Below are 25,112 nucleotides of genomic sequence, written 5' to 3'. Positions count from 1 at the left end.
CATATTTTAATAAACATGACGATATATTTTAATGTTTGAAAAGTGTAAGACTAAAAAGTAAAAAATAAAAAAATATGAAAAAAAAAATTTAAGAAACGCTTTTCTTTAGTTACGAGTGACTAAAATTAAAAATATTATAAAAAAATTAACTAAAAAGCAAAAAATTTAAAAAAATTGAAAAAATCTAACACATTCGTCAAAGAAAAGCGTGGGGCGAAAACCGTTTATTCGATGAACACGCGCCACGCTTTTCTTTGACGGATGTGTTAGATTTTTTCAATTTTTTTAAATTTTTTGCTTTTTTGTTAATTTTTTTATAATATTTTTAATTTTAGTCACTCGTAACTAAAGAAAAGCGTTTCTTAATTTTTTTTTTTCATATTTTTTATTTTACTTATAGTCTCCGGCATTGTATCTAATTTGTTTTAGAAGAAATTGTCCTAAATTTTACGATGTAAAAAAGTTATTACACGTAATATTGTGGCCTTCAAAATCACTACTCAAGTCACACATCACACGCATTCCTGTAGAGATCTGCAATTTTAGAGCATAAGAAGTTTTATTGTTTATTTTTTTTATAAAACCCAAACTTTTGTGCCATATTTCGCTGGCTTATTTGGAATGTACCATTTCAAGGGTGAGCGGCCTCTAAAGACAACTAGTTGCTTATCGACGCGACGGCAACATTTTCATCAAGGTTAAAAAATTTTGGTACATTTTTTACCTATGTTTCCTAAATTTTACGTATTGCAGCAAGTTTATCAATTTGTCTCCTATCCTGCCTAGTAGTTTTGTTATCAAAACGTATTACTTGCAAACTTTTTGTAAATATATCAAGGGACATTGTTGATTCAAATATACTACGACCCGTTTCTTCTTTCCACAAACTTTTAGTTGATTCACCATCGGACTTATAAACTCGAGCTAAAAATAAAAGACCAATATATGTATGCTTGGAAACCAACTTTTTATCCATGTCTTTCCAGTTGGTTCCAAAGACCGTCCGTCCATGTTGGCCATATTTATAATTTGGTTTGCAACATCGCCCAGCTATACTACAGTTTATTTTACAAGTTCTAGCTTGCAGAAACCTATTTATATTTACAGACGTATCCGGCTGACAAACACACAGGTAATGCCAATATAGAATACTGCCAATTAAACACACAGAGGTAAATTTTAACGGTTTAAATACGAGGGTCATATTGACCCGAACGTACCCTAGGTAACAATTTCATTTTTTCTAACAATAAAACACTGAAAACGTTTGTTTTCTATGTTTTATTGTTAGATAAAATGAACTTCCATCAAGTAACGGTCGAATCCATCAATTAATTTCATTTTTATCAAAAAAATCAGGAAGTTGATTGTTTATCTCATATTCAATTGAAAGACCTCATATTAGGTAATAAAGTCACGAAACACCAAATCGTTACGCCGCGTACTAATTTGTAAAATAAGAAATAAATTATTTTTTGGGTCAAATAGACCCGAACAGGACAGCAGGGTTAATTTAAGAAGATCAACGAGTAACTAAGACATTTATATTGCTTTTATTGTTGCATGTTACCTAGTTGGTGAAGGTTATAGTGTTATTTACTCGTAAATGACAACAATGGTCTTGGTTCACTTGTATTCTGACCCCTCGATATATTGATATGCATGTGCAAATCAGAACTAAAGTAGGTGGATATACGTTCATGTGAATCTTTAATCCGTTGAAGTTTGATATGTTTGTTCACAAAAATACCGAAAATATTAAAAATGTAGTTACTTTTGTGTGACCCTAAGAGCAATAATAAGTGCATTCATCTGCATAGCATTCTACAGGGTGATTGATTAATGGGGTAAAGCTCAATAGATCCGCTATAGTATACGCTCTGAGCTTCGCTGGTGTCGCTCCTAGCGGTTACTAATTCAACTTTTACCGGTAATTTTTAAATTTATTATTTAATTGTTATCGCTTAATATTTACAACGCAAAAAAGTAATTAAATTTTAATCGATTTTTTTAAGATTTTTCTAATCATTTTGACGTTCTATTGATAAAATATCAATTTCTTACTTCGGATACTTTGACAATAATCGTGTAGATGGCGCTAAGATTATAATAGATTATTTATAATTAGATATTACCGAACATTAAAAATAATTAAATTCAGTATTTAAAACGTAAATATATTTAAGGTAAAAATATATACCACAGCTTTGAGCAACTAATATTGTTTATAATTAATGTTTTTAATTTTAATTTTAAATTAATCACTTTGACATTTATGTCAAATTTCCGGTAAACGTTTACAAACTTGTCACTACTGGCGTTCGCGAATTTGTAAATATCCCCTCTACGTACGAGCTCACAGCGTATAGTCCTTTTCATGGTCATTTTTCAGTGCGTAACAAATGATAGGAAAATGGGTAAGTCCGTGATAATATACATTTATGACATTTATTCTAACATGACATTTTAGTTAAATCTGAGAGTTGTCACATTTTATTTTCAATTTGGAATAAAAACAAATCAAATGTGTTTCTTGCATTTATAAAATGGTATTTTCTTTGATTTGTATAGTCTTATAAATTATACAGATTATATTTGTAATATTATTATCTAATTAAAAAAAATATTTTTTTATTATGGCGCCATCTATCGACAACTAGAATAACTAGAATAAATGTTATAAAAATGTCACCGACGAAATGTAATCACCGACGTGCCTTTTTTTCTGTCACATACAATTTAATGCGTTAGAAAGAAATCGAAAAACTGTGACGCACTGAAAGATGATCATGATAAATACATTAACAGATAGCAATAAAAGTTAATAACAAAAATTTTAGCCACCTTTAAGCTTCACATTACAAAATTGGTTAGAATGTTACAGGGTGTTCGATAACACAGTGGCAGACCAAACTTATGTTTTTTTTTAAATTCGAAATTCTGTTAACTTATTCATAACAAAAATATAAAGGTTTGTTATGTTATACAAGGTATTTACAAAGTTATAACCAATTTTATATGAAAATCGTAACAAGTTCAACTCCCTGTATAAATAAAAATAAGCAAAACACCAATGGTTTATTCATGCCATATTTTTTTACGTATTGTCAAAATTTTCAAGAATTATTGATATTGCTAATTTTCTTTATATCAAATACAGGGTGAGTCAAAACGCAAGTTCATTATTTTCTCAGTAATTTTAAATGGAACACCCTGTATTTTATATCACTATTGAAAAGTACCATTACCGTACTTTAATTTTTAGATAACATCCCCTATGTCTAAATTTATTAGTTTTCGAGATATTTTCATTTTTCAATGGACCAGGAACATAGCCACCCAAATCACCAGAATTTAATAAATTGGACTGATTTTTTTGGGATTACGTTAATAATAAAGTTTATAAAATACCTCCAACAACAAGGAATGAGAAAAATAGAATATAAAGTGTATTTCGATGTGTTCATTTACAAATGCTTCGTAGAGTAAGTAGCTCATTCAATGATCGTTTTTAGGCGTGCATAAATGTGTTAGGAGGTAATTTTGAACACCTTATGTAATTAAATATTTTATTAAAGGTAGCTTCTAATTTTTTCAAACATGTTTTTTTGCAAAATGTATTACTGATAAATTATTTTTCGTTCTTTATTTGTTACATTGTTACATTTACATACAAAAGTAGTGTTTAATTGTCTTCACAAAATATTATATTTTGTGTTTGTGATTTTTTTTTGTAAAATTGATTACTAATTTTCTTTCTTTATTTGTTAAATTTACATAAAAAAGTAGTTTTTAATTGTTTCAAAAATGTTGCATGTTGTGGTTGTGTTTTTGTTTTGTAAATGTATTACTAATAAATTATTTGTATTTCTTTATTTGCTACATTGTTACATTGATTACCGGATTGATAATCAGTAATCGTCAATTGTCAATTCAGTCATGGCTTACTTAAAATTTAGATAAATTTAGACACCTGAAATAATTTTCTCTGAAAAATAAAAATATCTCGAATACTAATAAATTTGGACATAGGGAATGTTATATAAAAATTAAAGTACGGTAATGTTACTTTTCAATAATGATATAAAATATAGGGTGTTCCATTTAACATTACTGAGAAAATAATGTACTTGCGTTTTGACTCACCCTGTATTTGATATAAAGAAAATTAGCAATGTCAATAATTCTTGAAAATTTTAACAACAAATAAAAAAATATGGCATTAATAAACCATTGCTGTTGTGCTTATTTTTATTTATACAGGGAGTTGAACTTGTTACGATTTTCATACCAAATTGGTTATAACTTTGTAAATACCCTGTATAACATAACAAACCTTTATATTTTTGTGATGTTTTTGTGATGGAGAAGTTAACAGTATTTCGAATATAAAATCAAATATAGGGTGTTCCATTTAAAAAAAACATAAGTTTGGTCTGCCACTGTGCTATCGAACTCCCTGTAACATTCTAACTAATTTTGTAAAGTGAAGCTAAAAGTTGGCTACAATTTTTGTTATTAACTTTTATTGCTATCTATTAATATAGCGGATCTATTGAGCTTTACCCCATTAATCAATCGCCCTGTATAGAGATAATTTCTTCACCCATTCTCTACCCTATACTCAGGTTTTTGACTTTATGAATATTTTCATCCATGATGAGGTTAAACAGCAGCGGGCTCAATGAGTTTCCCTGACGTATGCCTCTTTCCACTGGTATCGGCTGTGGTATTTTGTTATTTATTTTTGGCCGGTATATTATTTCTGCTGTATATGTTTTCGATAGTCTGATAATATCTGATTGTATGTATCGTTTATATAATAGATGAATGAAGTCAATCATACTCAAAAATGTAACTTGCAAAGTCATTTGAAAATGCATACTGGTGAAAAGCCCTTTGAATGTGAAATTTGTTTTAAGCAATTTACTCAAAAATGTAATTTGATAGTCATTTGGAAATACACACTGCTGCCCTGAAAGCCCATATAATGTGATATTGCGTTTTATCTCATCAAACCAGACCTATGTAAACTGTGGCAAGTGCTTTCTCGTACTAGACAAAGCCGAATTATTATTTTCATCTCGACATCTCCAATGAGAACCGGGATACTATGAATTTAACGCCTCTTTTGTCTACATTTTTCGGTACTTTATCAACTGTTTGAGAAACCTCTTCGCACTACTGAAAACATTTTCTAATTTTTCATCGGTCTTTGTATTTACAAGACAGGGTTTCGCCACAATCAGGTCTATAGGGCTTTTCATTCACAGTCATTTGTTTCGAGCTTCTGTCATTTGCTTATTCTTTACGAACTCCTCTCACAATAGAAAAATCTTCGTATGTCTGACCTTTAGTTCTAATGTCAGCTATACTATTCCATAACAAACCGGCTATTAACTTAGACCTAATATCTCATCAATCCAGACCTATGTAAACTGTGGCAAGTGCTTTCTCGTACTAGACAAAGCCGAATTACCATTTGCATCTCGACATCTTCAATGAGAACCGGGATACTATGTAATTAACGCCTCTTTTGTCTACATTTTTCGGTACTTTATCAACTGTTTGAGAAACCTCTTCGCACTACTGCAAAAATTTTCTAATTTTTCATCGGTCTTTGTATAAACTTCGTCTAACTTTATAAGCTATTGATTATCTCAAAAAAAAAAGATGGCTTCAAAGAACTACAACGTGAAAGATGTTTTATGATTTCATATGTTCAATAAACTTCAAATATGAAACAGCCGCGGAATGCTACCATTTAAAAGGGTGCGGTTTTGAGAAAGGGTGAATTAGTCACTATGCACTAGAGTGCATTAGGGTGAATTCTATTCACTGTTCGTACATATAAAGCTATAAAAAAGTTGTTTAAAATTAAGTTTGGTATCGAAATGTCACTTTTTAAAGCCAAATTTTTTTATTTCAGATACGTGCATTTATTGTCAGCACATATTTATCCCTTCTTATTGCTACAATCCACTTTTTTCTCATCAGAATATCTTTGGGAAACCTGTGTCCTGATGTTCTCGATGAGCAAAAATGCACAGCACAACATTGAGGGATTTTATGATCTTTGTTTTAATTCACACAGCCAAACAAATATGCAATATTTACTTAGAAATAGATTGATTTGAAGTGTTGACGTAAGTTGAGGTGACCTCCAACTACACGAGCGCCACCTACGTTGAGCTTTCCAGATTAGCTGCCATTGCAACTGTAGAATGACGAATGCCTGAATGAATCGGTGCTAATAAGGTTCACTAGATGGGAAGCGGGAATGCAGGGGATTCAGCGGTGAATAATTTAAGATTTGACTGTAAATTGTCAAAATATATTCACAGTTGGCTTCACTGCTGTCGAGAATTCTTTAAACGCCCGCCAGTAGGTACAAGACAGGGTTTCGCCACAATCAGGTCATAGGGCTTTTCATTCACAGTCATTTGTTTCGAGCTTCTGTCATATGTCGTATAATCCGTGTATAATATTAACAAGAATAAAAAACCGCTAAATGCCGTAAAAATGAGTGGCGCATACAATATTCCAGCTACAAAAGATCTGATATGAATATTACGTGGCGCGAAAATGTATTTTCATTTTGATGCAAAACAAAATTCTAGTTTTATTTTAAAATATTTTTCCATAATGTTTACTAAATTTGAAGTACACGCGCCACAAAAGAGTTTCAAAATTCAAACTGTATCAAAGTTACTCTTTTGTGGCGCGTTTTACTTCAAATGTAGCAAATATTATGGAAAAATATTTTAAAATAAAACTAGAATTTTGTTTTGCATCAAAATGAAAATACATTTTCGCGCCACGTAATATTCATATCAGATAACTAACAAAATTCTAGTTTTATTTTAAAATATTTTTCCATAATATTTGCTCAATTTGAAGTAAAACGCACCACAAAAGAGTAACTTTGATACTGTTTGAATTTTGAAACTCTTTTGTGGCGCGTTTACTTCAAATTTAGCAAATATTATGGAAAAATCTTTTAAAATAAACTAGAATTTTTTTTTCCAAAATGAAATTACATTTTCGCGCCACGTTATATTCATATCAGATCTTTTGTAGCTGCAATATTGTATGCGCCACTCATTTTTACGGCATTTAGCGGTTTTTTTATTCTTGTATCAGGAGTTTTTCAAAGTTATTTATAAATTAAATGTATGAAGTTAAATGCAATGTTTCTCGATTACACGTTAAGCTTTATAAATAGTCGTCTTTTTCGCATTATTTCCCAAATGATCTAGTGTCCATCGAATGTACACTAGATTTTTTTTTCTATTCGAAATAGATTTAAAAAAATATTGGGATGGCCGGTAAACGAACTCGAATTGCCCGTTGCCAGATCAAATTTAGCGTCGTAACCACTACAACTACATAAACCATTTAGGGAATAATCGTTAATTGGATTATACTTTTGTAGCTTAATAACTTCTAAACGGCTTAACCGATTTTGATCTCTAAACATGAGTTTGAAACGTATTGACAAATAGTAGCTGATGAATCTAAGGTCAAGTATGATAAATGAAGCTATTACAGGAATTATTGAGCTTGAAAAACCGTTTTTCCCATAAGAAATAGATTTGATCATACTTATGAAGCCTATAACTGAAAAATTCGAATTTTCCCGGATATGAGGTATACACCGTTAGATTCGCCTAGAGTCCTTCTACAAACGCTTAGTTATTGGCGCAATTCGTAGGTTGAAATTTTGAGTAATTGTCGAAAAAACAAAATTTTCAAAGTTTAGTTTTTCAGTTTTTCAGCTATACTGAGCCGTGTGTATGTCTGATCTTAGCGGCTTAAACGCCATTTGAAAGCTTAACTCAATACTATTGATTTGGTGTATTTGCAGTTCTCCTGTCTCTTCTCGAACCGAAGATATATACCCCCAAAAAATATGCCGTTTTGTACTTACCAAGTCCTATAGCTGGCTTATGGGTAGTCAAAAGTCACAAACTACATCGGTTCTGAATCGGCCCTGAATATATAAAAATGAATCTTTGTCTGTAGTATGTCCCTTATAGAATCGTAAACTATGCATTTAATCATAATATCATAATATTATGATGACCTCAAGCAAAGTTGTTGTACATGAACCCGGGAAGTTTTCTGAGTTAATACGACCAACCTAAGTAATCATTATTTACGCAGACACCACAAAAACAATATTGTTTATTAGAAAAAAGTATACGCAATATTTTTGAGTATTTTTTGGCTTTCTGGTAATTTTTAGGTTTAAACATTATTTAGTTCTAAGGCTGTACGAAGTTTGCCTGGTCAGCTAGTTAATAATAAAAAAATATTCTTGGACTAGTTTGGCAAAGATTAAAAAGTATAAATCATTAATTTATGAATTTTAGATTGTAAGAAAAAAGCGTCAGCTGAATATTTTTTTACTATTAACTAGCTGACCCGGCAAACTTCGTACCGCCTTAGAACTAAATAATGTTTAAAAGTTAAATACCTAAAAATTACCAGAAAGCCAAATACTCAAAAATATTGCGTATACTTTTTTCTACCAAATGCATAGTTTACGATTCTATAAGGGACATAGGTACAGCCAAACATTCATTTTTATTTATTATAGAGAATAGGGAAATATTTAGATTGCTATTCAAAAATGGTGGTTGGTGATAGAAAAGTGAACTTTTCGCCTCCCTTTTCACTTAGATTGTTGTTCGTACCAACTCAGGAACCTTCAGGGGTCCTACAACAAATTGCTTATTAAGATCAATTATAATATATGATGAAATACATAGTTTGCGATTCTATAAAAGACATACAGATTTTTTTATATTGTCTCGTATAAATAATACAAATGTGGTATTATAAAAATAATTATTTTTAAAATAAAATGTCAATTTTAAAAACAAAAAAAAATATTCAACGCCAGGATTTGAACCCGGATTGCCTGAGTGAAAGCTAGGAGCGAAGTCAGCAATGCTATTAATAGTTGTGAGTCAGGTAGATAAATATTTGACATAAGTTGTAGCGTTTTTCCATCAAGTTTCATATTTTACCTTTTCTTGTCTAAAATCCCCGGTTTTGGGCCAGCTGACACATCATTTGTTAATAAGCTTTGGAACACCTAACTAAATAAAAAGAAAGCAGTTATGCTAAAATGCTCCGGTCAAGACACTACCTCCCTGGCTACACGTTTTTAGACGGTTTTTCGCAAATAACTCAAAACGGAAGCATTTTGTCGAAAAAAATATTCTTAGAAAAACTATAGCCTATAAAAAAGTGAAAAAAACAGTGTATATATTTGATCTCTATACCTAGCAAAAGCAGAGTTATAGCTAATGAAAAATAGGTTCATATTCGAAAAATTCCAAATAGAATAATTCAATGTGAAATATCTAAATAATGAAGCATTCTTGGGAAAAACACATTACAAATTTTTTAAAGTTTTTAAAAACAGCTTTATTTCTGTTTTAAAAAAAATTCTAGTATCAAATGTAAAGAAGTTACGCTCAAAATAAAGTTGGTCCCTTTTGTTTTGGCAAAAAAAAATCAGGTAGATCATCCCCCAATTAGCAACTTAAATGAAATTAATCGTTACCGCTTCACAAGTTACTTTACGTGTGTTGTGTTTACATGATCTGTAAGTATCATCGATTCAAAGTGCTTCTTTTTGAAAAAAAAATTGGTTTTAAAGTAAAATTTTTAAAAATTTTAATTTTGAAAAAATGCTTTTTTTCAAAATAACTTAAAATTGTTAGAGACACCAAAAATCTTAAACAATAAAAAAGTCGGCTTTACTTTTCTAAATATGTTTTATTTTTCTGTTTTTCTGTAAGACAAAAATTGGTCAAGATTCGGTGTTTCTAAATTAGCATACACTTGTGATAAGTGACTCGTTCAAGCCCTTTTAACTACAGCTCTTTCAAAACTAAGGACTTTGAACCGATGAAACTTACAGATCATATGATCAATACATACGCGAGTAAAAAACTTGTGAAGTGGTAACAATTAAGTTCATTTGAAATGCTAATTAGGGGGAGATTTTCCCGATTTCGTACCAAAAAAGGGACCAACTTTATTTTGAGCGTTACTTGTTTACTTTTGATGCTATTTTTTTTTAAACAAAAATAAGCATTTTTTAAACACTAAAAAAGGTAAAATGAGTTTTCCCAAAAAAAGTGCTTCGTTTCTTGGTTATGGCACGTTAAAATATTCGATTTGGAATTTGACGAACATGAACCTATTTTTCATTAGCTATAACTCTGCTTCTACTAGGTGTAGTGACCTAATATATACACCATTTTTTTCACTTTTTTACGTGCTATATTATTGATAAAAATTTTTTTTCGACCAAATACTTACTTTTTGAGTTATTTGCGAAAAACCGTCTGAAAACGTGGTTATTTTGTAGAAAAATTAACATATTCACTCGCAAAAAACTCGAAAAGTATTATTAACTTGGTGAAAAACTTTATAGAAGACAAGTTGTTTAGAATTCGTCATTTTATCCATTTCGAACATATATTTTTCACCCTAAAAAAGGGGGTGCAACTCACCCCTAGGGCAAAAGCACACATCGGCATAATATCACTTTTTTTCTTTGACTTGCTAGCTATGGGTATGCCAAATTTCATGTCAATTCAAGCGATTCTTTAAAATTTGAGGTTTTGCAATATTTTACCTTTAAAGAACGTACTATATCTCCCAAAAATTTTAGTACACATCTGGCCGTTGCGAGTAGTACAGCTTTCTGCATGGTCTGCATTTATATTATTATTGTTGTTTTGACGTTTATTTGTTAAATTAATTAGCGATTTTAGTCTGTGTTGTTATTTATTTAGATATGTAATTGTATATTTAATCATTATAGTGTAGCGGTTATTTACTGTAATAACTTATAATTACAAAGAAACAAGCAGCTCGTATTTATATAGGATTTTATTTATATAACTGTACAGACGAATTTATTTTTACACACTAACTACTCCTAAAAAAATCCATCCTTATTTATATTGAATACAAAAATACAAGTCATGTTCTTGAACGTTCCAGAAAAACGGAACCGCCCAACTTTAGTAGTGCGTAGGCGATCATTCTCGAGAAATCTTTTTCTCGCTCGTCTGATGAGTCATCCTTCCAGATGTCTGCTTACGTGACGCGCTGTCGAGACGGAACCTGTTATTTACGGTCGGTAATTCGTCACAATAGGTACAGCATCAATGTTAATAGAAATCATTAAACATTTTAATAATTGCTACTTTAATTAATTTACTGGTAGAATGTGTAGCCTTGAACGTATCTAGTGTGTTTCAAATGAAAATCAAAAAATTTTCTCAGGGAAAAAACTTTTTTACCATGGAATATTATTTTATTTTTAGAGATAAAGTCTACTATGTAATTTAAATGCTCATCAGATGTTTTTTCTTTGGTGTTCGTGTTCCCAATCGGTGTTCCACTTGCCATTTTTTATTCTTGTGTTGAATTTGTCAAACTTAATCAAAACAAACCAAAGTTCTTCTTTTTTTGACGAATTCTTCGCACAGAACACTCCTCCTCCGGAGATGTTGCCACCTCCTCCTGAGCGCGTCAAATAGAAGGGGGCGTTTTCGATTTACACTGATGACGATGTGATTTACCGAATGTCAATCCCAACACGAAAAAGATGCGATAGATATCCAACATTCCGATTTCGGGTAATTACGATTCGATCATCGATACGGTAATTTCTATTGGATTTGTTAAAAGTTACAGAATATAGCTGAATGTGTTAATACACAATCGTGAAAACATCTTACTTGAGCATGTTATAATATCCCCTTTGTAAGGAGAATTTTTGTTACTCTTAATTCTGTACATATTTTTAGAGATATAGAATTTTAAAATGAAATATAACCGTCATATATTTGATAATTAAAATCAAAATTGCTCTATATATTTTGACAGCTATATTCGATTATTGGATATAACTTTTTAAGTTTTAACAAAAAATCATTCTAAGTGTCCTAAAACAGATAAATTAAAGTTTAATTCTCAAAAAGCTGGCTTAAATTGTGGTGAGTACAAGTCAACAGTTTAAAATCCACACAAATAACATTTACTCTAAAAAAAGGTGTCGCGCCTCCGGTTTCTATAAATAACACTCCACTACCAGTCAATACCGCCGTAAAATACCTGGGAATTCATTTAGATAGTAAACTTAATTGGGGCACCCACATCTGGAAGAAACGTCTTCAACTCGGCTTAATCTACAGGAAAATGTATTGGTACATGAGTAGGAAATCAAATCTTAACCTGGAGAACAAAATTATGATTTATAAATGTATTTTAAAACCGGTGTGGCTATATGCAGCACAAATATGGGGAACAGCAAGTAATACCAACATTCAAAAACTTCAACGGTTCCAATCAAAAGTGTTGCGCCAGATCTGCAATGCCCCTTGGTATGTTACGAACCAGAGATTGCACCACGACCTACAGCTACCAACTGTTAGCGAAGCAATCTGCTGTAAATTCTAGATACAAGACCAGACTATCCTGCCATCCAAATCCGCTCGCCACGGACCTGCTCAACATTTCTCATGAAAGACGATTAAAAAGACCTGACCCTTTGGACCTCTAGTACATCTGGACATCAGAGCAACAACAGAGTGCAGTGTCATATATATATATATATATATATATATATATATATAGACCGGTCACTCTAGTATAGAGTATAGGTCGCTCAGGTTCATGAGCTCTTTTAATCCATTTCATGCGGTGGATTGGTCCGCATAATTCCTCTTCATTATCCTTTATAGATTTTCGTGCTTTTTTGCTTTTTCTGTAATCTGTTTCCATTCTTTCCTATTCTGTATTTTTTCTCTCCAGCCTGTAATTTCCATATTGGATATATCCTCTCGCAGTTGGTCTTCCCATCTTATTTTCGGTCTTCCTCTAGGTCTGTTTATTACTGGCGTCCAATTTGTTATCTGCCTAATTAGTGCATCTGCTTCTCTTCGTTGGATGTGGCCAAACCATTTTAACCTTTGTGCTTTAATGAATCTCACTATATCTTCTCCTTCCATTAGATTTCTTATTTCGTGATTCATCAGAATTCGTATTTCTCCTTGATCTGTTTTGATTGGGCCATGTATTCTTCTAATAATTTTTCTTTCTATTATTCTCAATTTTTCTTCATCTTTTTTTGTAAGGCACATTGCTTCTGCTCCATAAGTGATGACTGGTCTAATTGCCGCTCTATATATCTTTGTCTTTGTTTTCTTGCTTAGGTTTTTATCTTTAAGTAACTTGTGGTATTTCCAGAATGCCCTATTCCCTGCTTTAACTCTTTCATTTATCTCTATGCTTCTTCTGTTTTGACCATCTACTATCACTCCTAAGTATTTAAAGCAGTCAACCCTTTGGAATACATTATCACTTATTCTTATCTCTTTTATTCTATTTACTTGGTCTTGATTTCTCGTACTTATTAAGTATTTTGTTTTTTTCTGATTAATTATTAACCCCCTGATTTTTGCCTCTCTTGTCAATGTTAGCAGTGCATCTTCTAGACTTCTCTTGTCACGGGCTATCAACCCTAGGTCGTCTGCATACCCTATTATTTGTGTAGAACTTTGGATTATTGTCTTTTTTGTTAGTCCTGTGTTTCTAATTACTCCCTCCAAGGCTATATTAAAGAGCGTTGTCGATAGGCTGTCACCTTGTCTTACCCCGTGTTCTATGTTGATATTCTTCGTTTCACCATCCACTGTTTTGACCTTTGCTGTTGTGTCCATCATTGTCATTCTGGTCAATCTTATTAATTTTGCAGGTATATTCATATTTTTCATTTCTTTTAATAGCTGTTTTCTGTAGATGCTGTCGAAAGCCTGCTGGAAATCAATAAACAATATGTGCAATTCTATGCCATGTTCGTAACTTTTTTCGATTGTTTGCGTTAAAACGTGGATTGCATCAATTGTTGATCTCCCTTTTCTAAACCCCTGTTGATATGGTCCTAAGTTTTTTTCTGTGTATCTGGTTAGCCGATTTCTTATAATTGTTGTCATGATCTTATATGTTGTATTTAATAGCGTAATTGCTCTATAATTGCTGCAAAGCGTTGGGTCTCCTTTTTTAAAAACTGGTATAATGAGTCCTTTCTTCCATTCTTCAGGCATGTATTCCTTTTCCCATATACTGACCATTAATTTATATATACGGTTTAGAAGGTCATCTCCTCCATTTGCAATAAGTTCATTGTTAATCTCATCTGGTCCTGGAGTTTTTTCAGATTTTAGTTGTTTTACTACTTCTATAAATTCTTGGTAGGTAGGTGCATCTTCTTCTTCATCTCGGTTATCTGTTATATCTTCTTCTTCTGTGTCGATTGCTTGGTTGCTTGTATTTATATCTTTAAAGTGATTTTCCCAATCTTTTTTGCTTATTTTGCTGGTCACTTTGTTACCATTGTATTGTTGTTTTATATATTCAAACAATTTTTTGTTGTCTCTATTATTTGTTTCAATCTCTTGCATCTGATCTGAGATCCATGTCTCTTTCTTTCTTTTATAAAGTTTGGCCGCTTCTCTCTTTTCTTTCTGGTATTGTTCTCTTTCCTCTTGTCCGCTATTTTCAAGCCATTTGTTTCGTGCCAGCGTTTTCAGTTGACTTTGGTATCGACATTCTTCGTCAAACCATTCTTTAGTTTTTTTATTTTCTTGAGGTCCTATGGTTTGCTCCGCAGCCTCTATGATGCTCATTTTTATATTTTTCCATTCCTCTTCTACGTTCGTGCCATTGTACCTCTTTAGTTTTTGTACTAATTCCTCTGAATACTCTTGTTTTGTTTGTTGCACTTTTAATTTGGTTAAGTTCCACTTCCTTCTTTTTCCTACTTTATTATTAGCTTTGATAATTTTCATCTTCATTTTGGCTATTAAGAGTATGTGGTCAGTGTCAGCGTTTGCTCCTCTAAAGGATCTCACATCTTGTATTATCTTTGTCCATTTTTTCGAAATCAAAACATGATCTATTTGGTTGCCATCTGATCTCCCTGGTAACATCCAGGTTATCTTGTGTTCCCTTTTATGAATAAATTTCGTACTGACGATGTAGGTATTTGTTGCTGCTGCCAGATTGCAAACTTTTGCCCCGTTATCGTTTGTGACATTGTGGATCGTTTCTTTACCTGCTACATTTTGGTTGTAGCTCTCTTTTCCCACTTGCGCGTTAAAATCTCCCAGTATTATTAAGATATCGTTCCTAGGAATATTTTCGCAGGTTTCTTCTAAAAGTTCATAGAATTCCATTTTATCTTGTTGGTCTGCTTCCTCGGTAGGTGCGTAGCAGTTAACTAAAGATATATTGGCTTGTTTATTTTCGATTATGATGTAGGAGATTCTTCCATTAATAGCTTTGAAATGTATAACTTTTTCTCTCATTCTTTTGCTCACCATAAAAGCTGTTCCATTTTTCCCCTGTTTGTCTTCTCCTGAGTAATACATAGTAAAGTTTTTCTTCTTAACTGTTCCTTCATTTTTCCATCGTATCTCCTGTAGTGCTAGTATTTCTAGTTCGTATTTTTCCATTTCTAAAGCAATTTCCTGCATTTTCCCTACTTTTAGCATTGTCTGGATATTCCATGATCCAATTTTAATGGGTTTAGCTCTTTTATTCATGTTAATTTTATTCCTCTTTTTTTTGTACATTGTTTTATTATTATCATTATCCATTTCCTTAGCCGGGTCTGTTTCCACTATCCTTCGGTTTGATTCTTTCAGTTTTTTGGATTTTCTCTGTTGTTTCCAGTACACTTCAGTTTTAAGTCTTTTATAATGTTATTCCATTCCCAAAGTTGATCTTCTATCCATAATTTTTTGAAGCCCATCTTCACTTTCTTCCCTGCTTCCTTTTCCACCTCTGCTCTTTTCTTTACTTGCCTGTGTATTCTTCGTTCTTCATAGGTTCTTTGTTCGTCGATAAATATTTTTGTACCTTTGAGGATTTTCTTTTGTTCCATTATTTTCTTTTTATCTTGTATATTTTCCAATTTTGCTATTATGAACGGCTGTGAATTTCTTGGTCTAATTATCTCTGTTTGTTCTATTTTAGCTTCAACGTTGAGTTTTATTTTTAGTAAATTTTCTAGATCTTCTTTTACATTTTCTTCTCCTATTTTAATTCCCCTGACTATTACGTTTTTCTCAATTTTCTTTTTCTCCTCTCTTTCCGTTCTATCCTCTAGGTCGCTTAGTCTTTTTGGCACTGCCTCATTAAATTTTAGTTTGCTTAGCGTTTCCATTTCTTCTCGCACTTCTTTAATTTCAGCTTTCATTTGTTTATTTTCTGCTCTTATTTCACTCATTTCTTGCTTTAGTAGCATATTTTCTCTTTTCAGCTCCTGGTTTTGATTTCTTAATTCTTTAAGCTCTTCTTGGATTCCATCCAATTTTTGCTCTATCCTCGTATCTCTTGTTTCCATTCTGTCCAATTTTTCTCGCAAATCTTTTATGAATTCTTCCATGTTGTTACTATTCGATTGTTACTATTTGATTGTTACTATTTGATATACTAAATATATTTTTTACACACGTATAATTTGGCTGTCTGCGGTAAGTGCAAAAATCCGATTCAACCTCGCGGAGATTTTTGCCCTTCTTAGACTGGCCTATTTAAAAGGGTATTTATTTCTTTCTTCCCTATTTCTCAGTGCTTTTTTCAGATTTGGCAACACCGCCAAAAATTGTTTAGCAGTTACCTTCTTATGGAATGCAATAATTGATTGTTTTGTTTATTTATAGCTAACCTTGTTTTTTTGACCAGCACTGGCTCTGCAGGTTTTATTTACTTAAAAATGTTTGTTTCACTCCGAATTTTGATCGTACACTTCGCTGTTGTCCTTAGATACGAATTGGTGTGTTGTTTAAATTTTATTTTCACCTCAGTTTTAAGAATTTTCGCGATTTATTCACAGTTAATTTCCGAACTTGTTTATCTAGCCAAGCAACGTTGCCAACCCCTCAGTGGGTTGTCATAGTGCAGTGAAATAATCATGTTTTAGTTTTAGTGATTTTTTAAACTTCTTTCGTATTTTTATTCATGTTCCTTAGACTTTTAATAATCATATTTTTATTGTCTGAACTGTCCACTATACTAAATTTTATCTATGTATTATGTTCCAAGTAATTGTTATTTTAAAATTATAATGTTATATGTCTTACTGGGTGCTCGCCACTGGGCGGCTTCCATCTGTGTTATTTTTCAATAATTATATGTATTGCTTATTGTTTATGATCAGACAGATTGCAATAAACGTTGGATGTTATAAAAAAAATTCTCAAACTCAAAATGAAAAAAAGTTGTTCTTGCCAAATATATATGTACACATCGGTAATTAGGCTCCAACGCCCTTACGGTACGGATCTATGGAGTATCACTGAGCCGCAAGCCCTTATCCCTTGCCGTACTGCTCCCCCATAGGCCGATCAGACGCCCACATATTCCAGTCTAATCCTAAGATTTCTACGAATTTTAAACTGCTGCGTTGGCTTTTTCGTTCTCCGTTCACCGGGCCAGGAATTAAACTCGCATTCATCACAGCGAAGTGACGTGCGGGTCACCTGCCGTCCCTCTATCCTATTCGATCGACTCTCACCAAATTATTCCCTAAATAAACCGATTAGGGCATGAATTTTCTGAAATATTCGGTTTGCTTGTTAAAACTACTTAATAAGTATCGTCCTATTAGAGGCAAAACTCACTAAATCCACTTTTCAGAAAGTTGAGTAAAATCGACTTAAAGGAACACATTGTTTTTTTAAATTCACGTGATATGAATATAAGAATTTTTTTAATGCAAATTTAAAGAGTAAATAAAAACAGATATCAAAAATAAATAACCATTTTCAATTTCGTTGCAACACGAAACCACAGCCGCATCATTATTCCAGTGCAATCAGAGAGTACAGCAAGCACCTCTACCGGTTTCGAAACTTATTAGTCTCTCATCAGGAGGAACATATGCTGCTCTCTCTGACCCAACTAGGACAAACCCCGGCGTGCAGTCACAGATTGCAACGAATGAAATGGCATGGATAGCGGCAACTGCTATCAAAAAACTAAGTTTTCCATCTAATAGCACGTAAAACAAAATCCAAAAATGTTATTCCACATCCTACCAGACTGAAAACAGTGGGAACCTTCTCTGGTATCACCTCCGAGGCTTCTACAATTTGTAAGCCATAACGGATGCTGAGACTAAGGAAGATGAGGGAATTTTACAATTTATAATTCACGTCCCATCTGCTCAGCGCGGTAAAGTTCCAACGAGAATAGTTCCATTCGTACTCCAATCGGAGTAAATGTAAATAAAAAATGAATAAACATTTTCAATTTCGTTGCAACACGAAACCACAGCCGCATCATTATTCCAGTCCAATCAGAGAGTGCAGCAAGCACCTCTACCGGTCTCGAAACTTATTAGTCTCTCATCAGGAGGCACATATGCTACTCTCTCTGACCCAACTAGGACAAACCCCAGCGTGCAGTCACGGATTGCAACGAACGAAATGGCATGGATGCCCTAGCGGCAACTGATATCAAAAAACTAAGTTTTCAATCTATTAGCACGTAAAACAACATCCAAAAATGTTATTCCACATCCTACCAGACTGAAAACAATGGGAACCCTCTTCTGATAACACCTCCGAGGCTTCTACAATTTGCAAGCCATAACGGATGCTGAGACTAAGATGAGGGAATTTTACAATTTATAATTCACGTCCCATCTGCTCAGAGTTCCAACGAGAATGGTTCCCTTCGTACTCCAATCGGAGTAAATGTAAATCAAAAATGAATAACCATTTTCATTTTCGTTGCAACACGAAACCACAGCCGCATTATTATTCCAGTCCAATCAGAGAGTGCAGCAAGTACCTCTACCGGTTTCGAAACTTATTAGTCTCTCATCAGGAGGCACATATGCTGCTCTCTCTGACCCAACTAGGACAAACCCCAGCGTGCAGTCACGGATTGAAACGAACGAAATGGCATGGATGCCCTAGCAGCAACTGCTATCAAAAAACTAAGTTTTCCATCTAATAGCACGTAAAACAAAATCCAAAAATGTTATTCCACATCCTACCAGACTGAAAACAATGGGAACCTTCTCTGGTAACACCTCCGAGGCTTCTACAATTTGCAAGCCATAACGGATGCTGAGACTAAGGAAGATGAGGGAATTTTACAATTTATAATTCACGTCCCATCTGCTCAGCGCGGTAAAGTTATAACGAGAATGGTTCCCTTCGTACTCCAATCGGAGTAAATGTAAATAAAAAATGAATAACCATTTTCAATTTCAGTCTGGTAGGATGTGGAATAACATTTTTGGATGTTCTTTTACATGCTATTAGATTGAAAACTTAGTTTTTTGATAGCAGTTGGCGCTAGGGTATCCATGCCATTTCGTTCGTTGCAATCCGTGACTGCACGCCGGGGTTTGTCCTAGTGGGGTCAGAGAGAGCAGCATATGTGCCTCCTGATGAGAGACTAATAAGTTTCGAAACCGCTAGAGGTGCTTGCTGCACTCTCTGATTGGACTGGAATAATGATGCGGCTGTGGTTTCGTGTTGCAACGAAATCGAAAATGGTTATTCATGTTTGATTTACATTTACTCCGATTTGAGTACGAAGACGCATTTCCTGGCTTCAAAATTTACGTAAGTGATATAACACCACTACCACTGAACTGTTCCGCGCTGCGGTAAACAAAGTCAAGATAGTCATGATGATCGCCAACATCCGGAACGGATAGGCACTTTAAGAAGAAGAAGAGGAGTACGAAGGGAACCAGGGAACCATTCTCGTTGGAACTTTACCACGCTGATCAGATGGGACGTGAATTATAAATTCTAAATATTGAAAAGTAACCCTACCCTACATAAATAATAAATTGTAAAATTCCCTCATCTTCCTTAGTCTCAGCATCCGTTATGGCTTGCAAATTGTATAATCCTCGGAGGTGTTACCAGAGAAGGTTCCCATTGTTTTCAATCTGGTAGGAGATAGAGTAACATTTTTGGATGTTGTTTTACGTGCTATTAGATTGAAAACTTAGTTTTTTTTAACAGATATTTTATGCCATGTTTCGACACAGAAAATATGATTTAATAAATATTAGATTATTTTTTGTACTTAATGGGTTTTTCCATGAACACAATGCTTAATTGGATATTATGAAGTTAATGAATTTGTCTCCATAAAGTATCCAGATGTCGGGATTCAAAATAAAATAGATAAGTGACAGAAAATGCATTCTAGTACAAAATGTTAAAATTAAAACAGATTATCTAACTTCTAAGGGATTAAAACTGCGAATCTACACATTAAGTTGAAAAAAAATCTTCTAAATGCACTTTTAATTTCACTCATTTTCTTCGTTCTCGCTATCAGATATTGATAACTCTGTAACTCGATCTATGTTAATATTTACTAACGTACCTATTGTTTGAAAAATTACTAAGTACCGATTCGGCGCTCCAGATTGTAAAGAAGAATTCACTAAGTACAAGTTTTTTAATGAGTTTTACATTGCAATCAAAATTCACAATAATGCGCTTAGTGAATTATACCATAAATTATCGGGGGTAATTATCGATAGTGCATCAAAAGTGCATCAAAATTATCGATAATTTCTCTTGAAAGCGTATTGCCTAAAAACTATTCATTTTCATTTCCTTCGGAGTCAGGCTTTTTCACCAAAATGTGATAATTAGGGAGCGGATTTTATGCTAATTGCATATTGCATGCATATTTCGCATATTTGAGAACTTTACTAAATTTTGCATATTTTTAAAGAAACATGCATATTTTGTGTCTATTAAAAACATTTAAGTTCAAAAAAAATTTTAAATTTCTTAATTTGACACAAAATATTTCCCCGCACAGGCTGTCGTATCCATTAATTCGAGAACTACCTGAAGAGGACGGCTCATTCACTGCCTTTCATTTTTTCTTAGAAAATACCCGATCTTTACACAAAGTAATACCTACTTATAGTAACCCGTAATAAAATGATTGTAGGATGTTAAAGTGATGAAGGATGGTACCCGGAAATCCGAATTTTATTTACTTTTGTTATATTTAGTAGGTACCTATAATTCTGGTGATTCTTTTAAATCCTCTATTGTTAAGAGAATTTACACCTTTAACCATAATTTTACGATTTTCTAACGGAAATTAACAAGTTATTTTAAATACGCCCCAATTACTTCTATTGATGTTGAAAGGAGTTTTTCAAGTTATAAAAATATTTTATCTAATCAAAGAATATGTTTCCCCGTAAAGAATTTGGAAAAACACATTGTAGTGAATTATAATCGAAGATAGTAATATATTTATAGTGATATTGTTGTTTTATTTTAAATAGGTAACTATTGGTAGCCGTTTTTGTAAAAACTGTGAATAAATTGCATATATTATAAAAAAATGATTTTAGAACCCCCCCCCTATAAAAGAACCCCTTAGAATATAATAGAAGAGAAAATTTGTGGTATCTCGAAATGCGCATTTTTTGAATTTTTGTGCATATCTTGCGCATATTTCGTAATTTTTTACCGCATATATATGCGCATATTTCATCAAAATTAATCGCATATAAATCCGCTCCCTAGTGATAATGAACGAGAGTAGTGTTTAAGAGAATACACTTGAAAGCTAAATTACCTGATTATTTTGATGCATGAGTGTAATTTAGGAAGAAAATTACTCGAAGAAAGTGAAACTATCAAATAAAATGAAGAAATAATAATTTTCTAAACAGTTTATTTAACGATACAACAAAACCCAATCTTAAAAAAACTAATAATTATTAAAGACAGTTATAGTAATTGTTTAGATTATTTCCCGATTCCTTTGGATGTGGGTTTCACCAAGGTTGTTACCAATTTGGGTTTCTTCGTTAAAAGTGTAGTTTCTCTCAACACAAAACTAAGTAAATTGACGCCAAACGTACTGTTTGTTGACTCTACAGATTCAATGCCAAAACGAGACATTTTTATAGAAAAATGTTTGCAAATATATGAAATGCCAAACTGACACATTAAATAAACAAAGCTGTCGTTAGTATGCGGTTGCCAAGTTCAACAATTAAAAACATGATAGTGCAATAATTTTCGATTTCTACTATGCAATTATCAGTAGTAATTGCACAAGAGCTCTAAAATTCTATATTAATTTTAGAGATCGAGTGCAATTTGTTGCGATTATTTCATGAATAAAACTGTTCAAAACCAAAATTTTATTGTAATTTATTTATGTAAGTACAAATTAGTACAATTAAACACACAGTTGTTATAAATATGTGACGGTTGAAAATCATTACTTTTATATTTTTTTCCGTCGACCGTCCATTTATGATCAATTTTAACACCCTCAAAATCATTGATTAATGACCTTTATTAATGAATGATTTTCTATTAATGAACGATTTTATTATAGGCAACACAACATACATTGCTTGCATACATTTTTATTTACTTAACGGTAAACAACAATTTTTTCAGCTTTTATTAACTTTATTCAAAGTTTAATTTTCCTTAGTGGTAGTTTTATTATTGTAAACATTAATATTCGAAATAGTACAATTACTGAAATTAAAGGAAGTTATTGATAAATGATTATCTGCTGTATAGCATTTTGACAAATTTATTATTTAAGTCTTCTTAACACATTCTCTAATAACAGCGACTACTTGATTTTAAATTTTTTAGTGGGAATGTAAATAGGTATAGATATGTTTGGTTGCCTACACCACAGGTCACTGCCAATCACAGAGCGTTTAATTAATTTAAACTAAGATATATTTATTTCTCAAAAATTACGGTCGACGGAAAAGTTTTGTAACCAACTCGTGAATTAAAATGGCGATTAACAATCTCGAACATTAACGCGTTCGCTCCGCTCACGCGTTAAAATATCTCAATTGTTAATCGCCCTTATTAATACACTTGTTGGTTAAATAATTATTAAAACATTCATTGTCATTAATGTCACTGAATGTATTTTTTCATAGCAACGAAGGGCATCTGACGTAATATACTTGACGACGGGAAATTATCAAAAATTGTCAGTTTAATTTGTATTTCTGTAGCTTTCTATTGGTCAGAATCTCCTATGAATGAAATAATCTCAGCAATTAGAAGGCTTTAAGCACTTGACGACTTTTTCACGACTGGGCGGTACCGTATTGAGTACATGATGAAAATGTCAAAATCTCAAAAAAGCGCACTTAGTGAGCTTTATCTCTAATAGGACGTTATAGTCCGTCCGCTATAACTTTTCCCATGCGGTACGATTCATTTTCAATCAAATTAAGTCGAAACATAAATTGAAACGAACGTCGATGTGTACATACAGGGTGAGTCATGAGGAACTGTACATACTCCTACCTCGTATAGAGGCTCCTAAGGGGAGTAACAAATGACCATTTAAAAGTGGCTGCTACCATTGTTTAATAATATACAGGGCGAGTTTCGCATTTTGACAGAAATTTATATTCGTCATAATTTTTGAACGGTCAGATCGATGTGTTTCTTATTTTGGTCAATCGTTACACTATTACCACCTAATTAAACTGATTTATTCAAACTAGAAAAAAATCAGGTCCGGCTTTAAAAAATTAGTTCATTTGGGTCTTAGAAAAAATTTCACCATGTATACGCTTTTTGAAACTTCTAATATGAATTTTACAAATTAGACAAATAGGCAATTAAAACGGCATATTTATTTCTTTCCCCACACGATTACTTAATTTTTATAAAAAAATCAAATTTGACTATGAATTAAAAGTTTGGTAAAGTAAACCATAGATTTAAAAAAATTAACTTTTATTACAACAATTAATTTTTTTTAAACAAATATTTGATTTCTGTTACCACCCAATCAACTAATTTATTCAAACTAGAAAAAAATCAGGTCCGGCTTTAAAAAATTAGTTCGTTTGGGTCTTCGAAAAAATTTCACCCTGTATACCCTTTTTGAAAACTCTAATATGAATTTTACAAATTAGACAAATAGGTAATTAAAATGGCATATTTATTTTTTCCCCACATGATAACTTAATTTTTTATAAAAAAATCAAATTTGACTATGAATGATAATTAAAAGTTTATTAAAGTGAACCATAGATTTAAAAAATTTACTTTTATTAAAAAAAATAATTTTTTTTAACAAATATTTAATTTATGTTACCACCCAATCAACTGATTTATTCAAACTAGAAAAAAATCTGGCCCGGATTTAAAAAATTAGTTCGTTTTGGTCTTAGAAAAAATTTCACCCTGTATACGCTTTTTGAAAACTCTAATATGAATTTTACAAATAAGACAAATAGGCAATTAAAACGGCATATTTATTTTTTCCCCACACGATTACTTAATTTTTTATTAAAAAATCAAATTTGTCAAAATCGGAATTCTAACCTAAAAATGAAAAAAAAAAAATGAAATCATGGTTTAACTCGCTACAACGTTCCATTTTAATTTTTTTTTCTGAAATTTTTACAGCACATATCTTTTACCATTGTGAAGACTATGAAAATTGTTGTAGATTTTCAATCTTCTTCTCGTAAAAGTTATGAATTTTTAAAAATAAAAGGTGCAGATTCGTGAATTGCAAAGTTAAATCGCAAAAATTAAGTGAAAAAATTTTAAATTTATCTATTTCATTACGTCTATGTTAAACTATAGAGTCCAAAGAGAAGTGTTATGGGGAGTTTTAGATCTAGACGTGTTATAGAAAAAAAAATGGTGAAACTTTTAATTTTAAGAAAAACGTTGTTAGTTTTTTATATTTTATGGTAAAATTGCGATTTTGACAAATTAAATTTTTTAATAAAAAATTAAATAATCGTGTGGGGAAAAAATAAATATGCCATTTTAATTGCCTATTTGTCTAATTTGTAAAATTATTATTAGATTTTTCAAAAAGCGTATACAGGGTGAAATTTTTTCTAAGACCCAAACGAACTAATTTTTTAAAGCCGCACCTGATTTTTTTCTAGTTTGAATAAATCAGTTGATTAGGTGGTAATAGTGTAACGATTGACCAAAATAAGAGACACATCGATCCGAAATTACCGTTCAAAAATT

General features: G+C 32.1%; 1 protein-coding gene across 4 annotated transcripts in view; it reads left to right on the top strand.

Moving 5' to 3' along the window:
- LOC114328568 (oocyte zinc finger protein XlCOF6.1) overlaps positions 1-25,112 on the top strand; it is a 108,919-nt gene that overhangs the window by 63,136 nt on the left and 20,671 nt on the right. The gene's annotated exons all lie outside the window — the stretch shown is intronic.

The sequence above is a fragment of the Diabrotica virgifera genome, chromosome 5 (genome assembly GCF_917563875.1).
Source record: "Diabrotica virgifera virgifera chromosome 5, PGI_DIABVI_V3a".
NCBI classification, from domain to species: domain Eukaryota; kingdom Metazoa; phylum Arthropoda; class Insecta; order Coleoptera; family Chrysomelidae; genus Diabrotica; species Diabrotica virgifera.
This window is presented reverse-complemented; position numbering and strand designations above follow the sequence as displayed.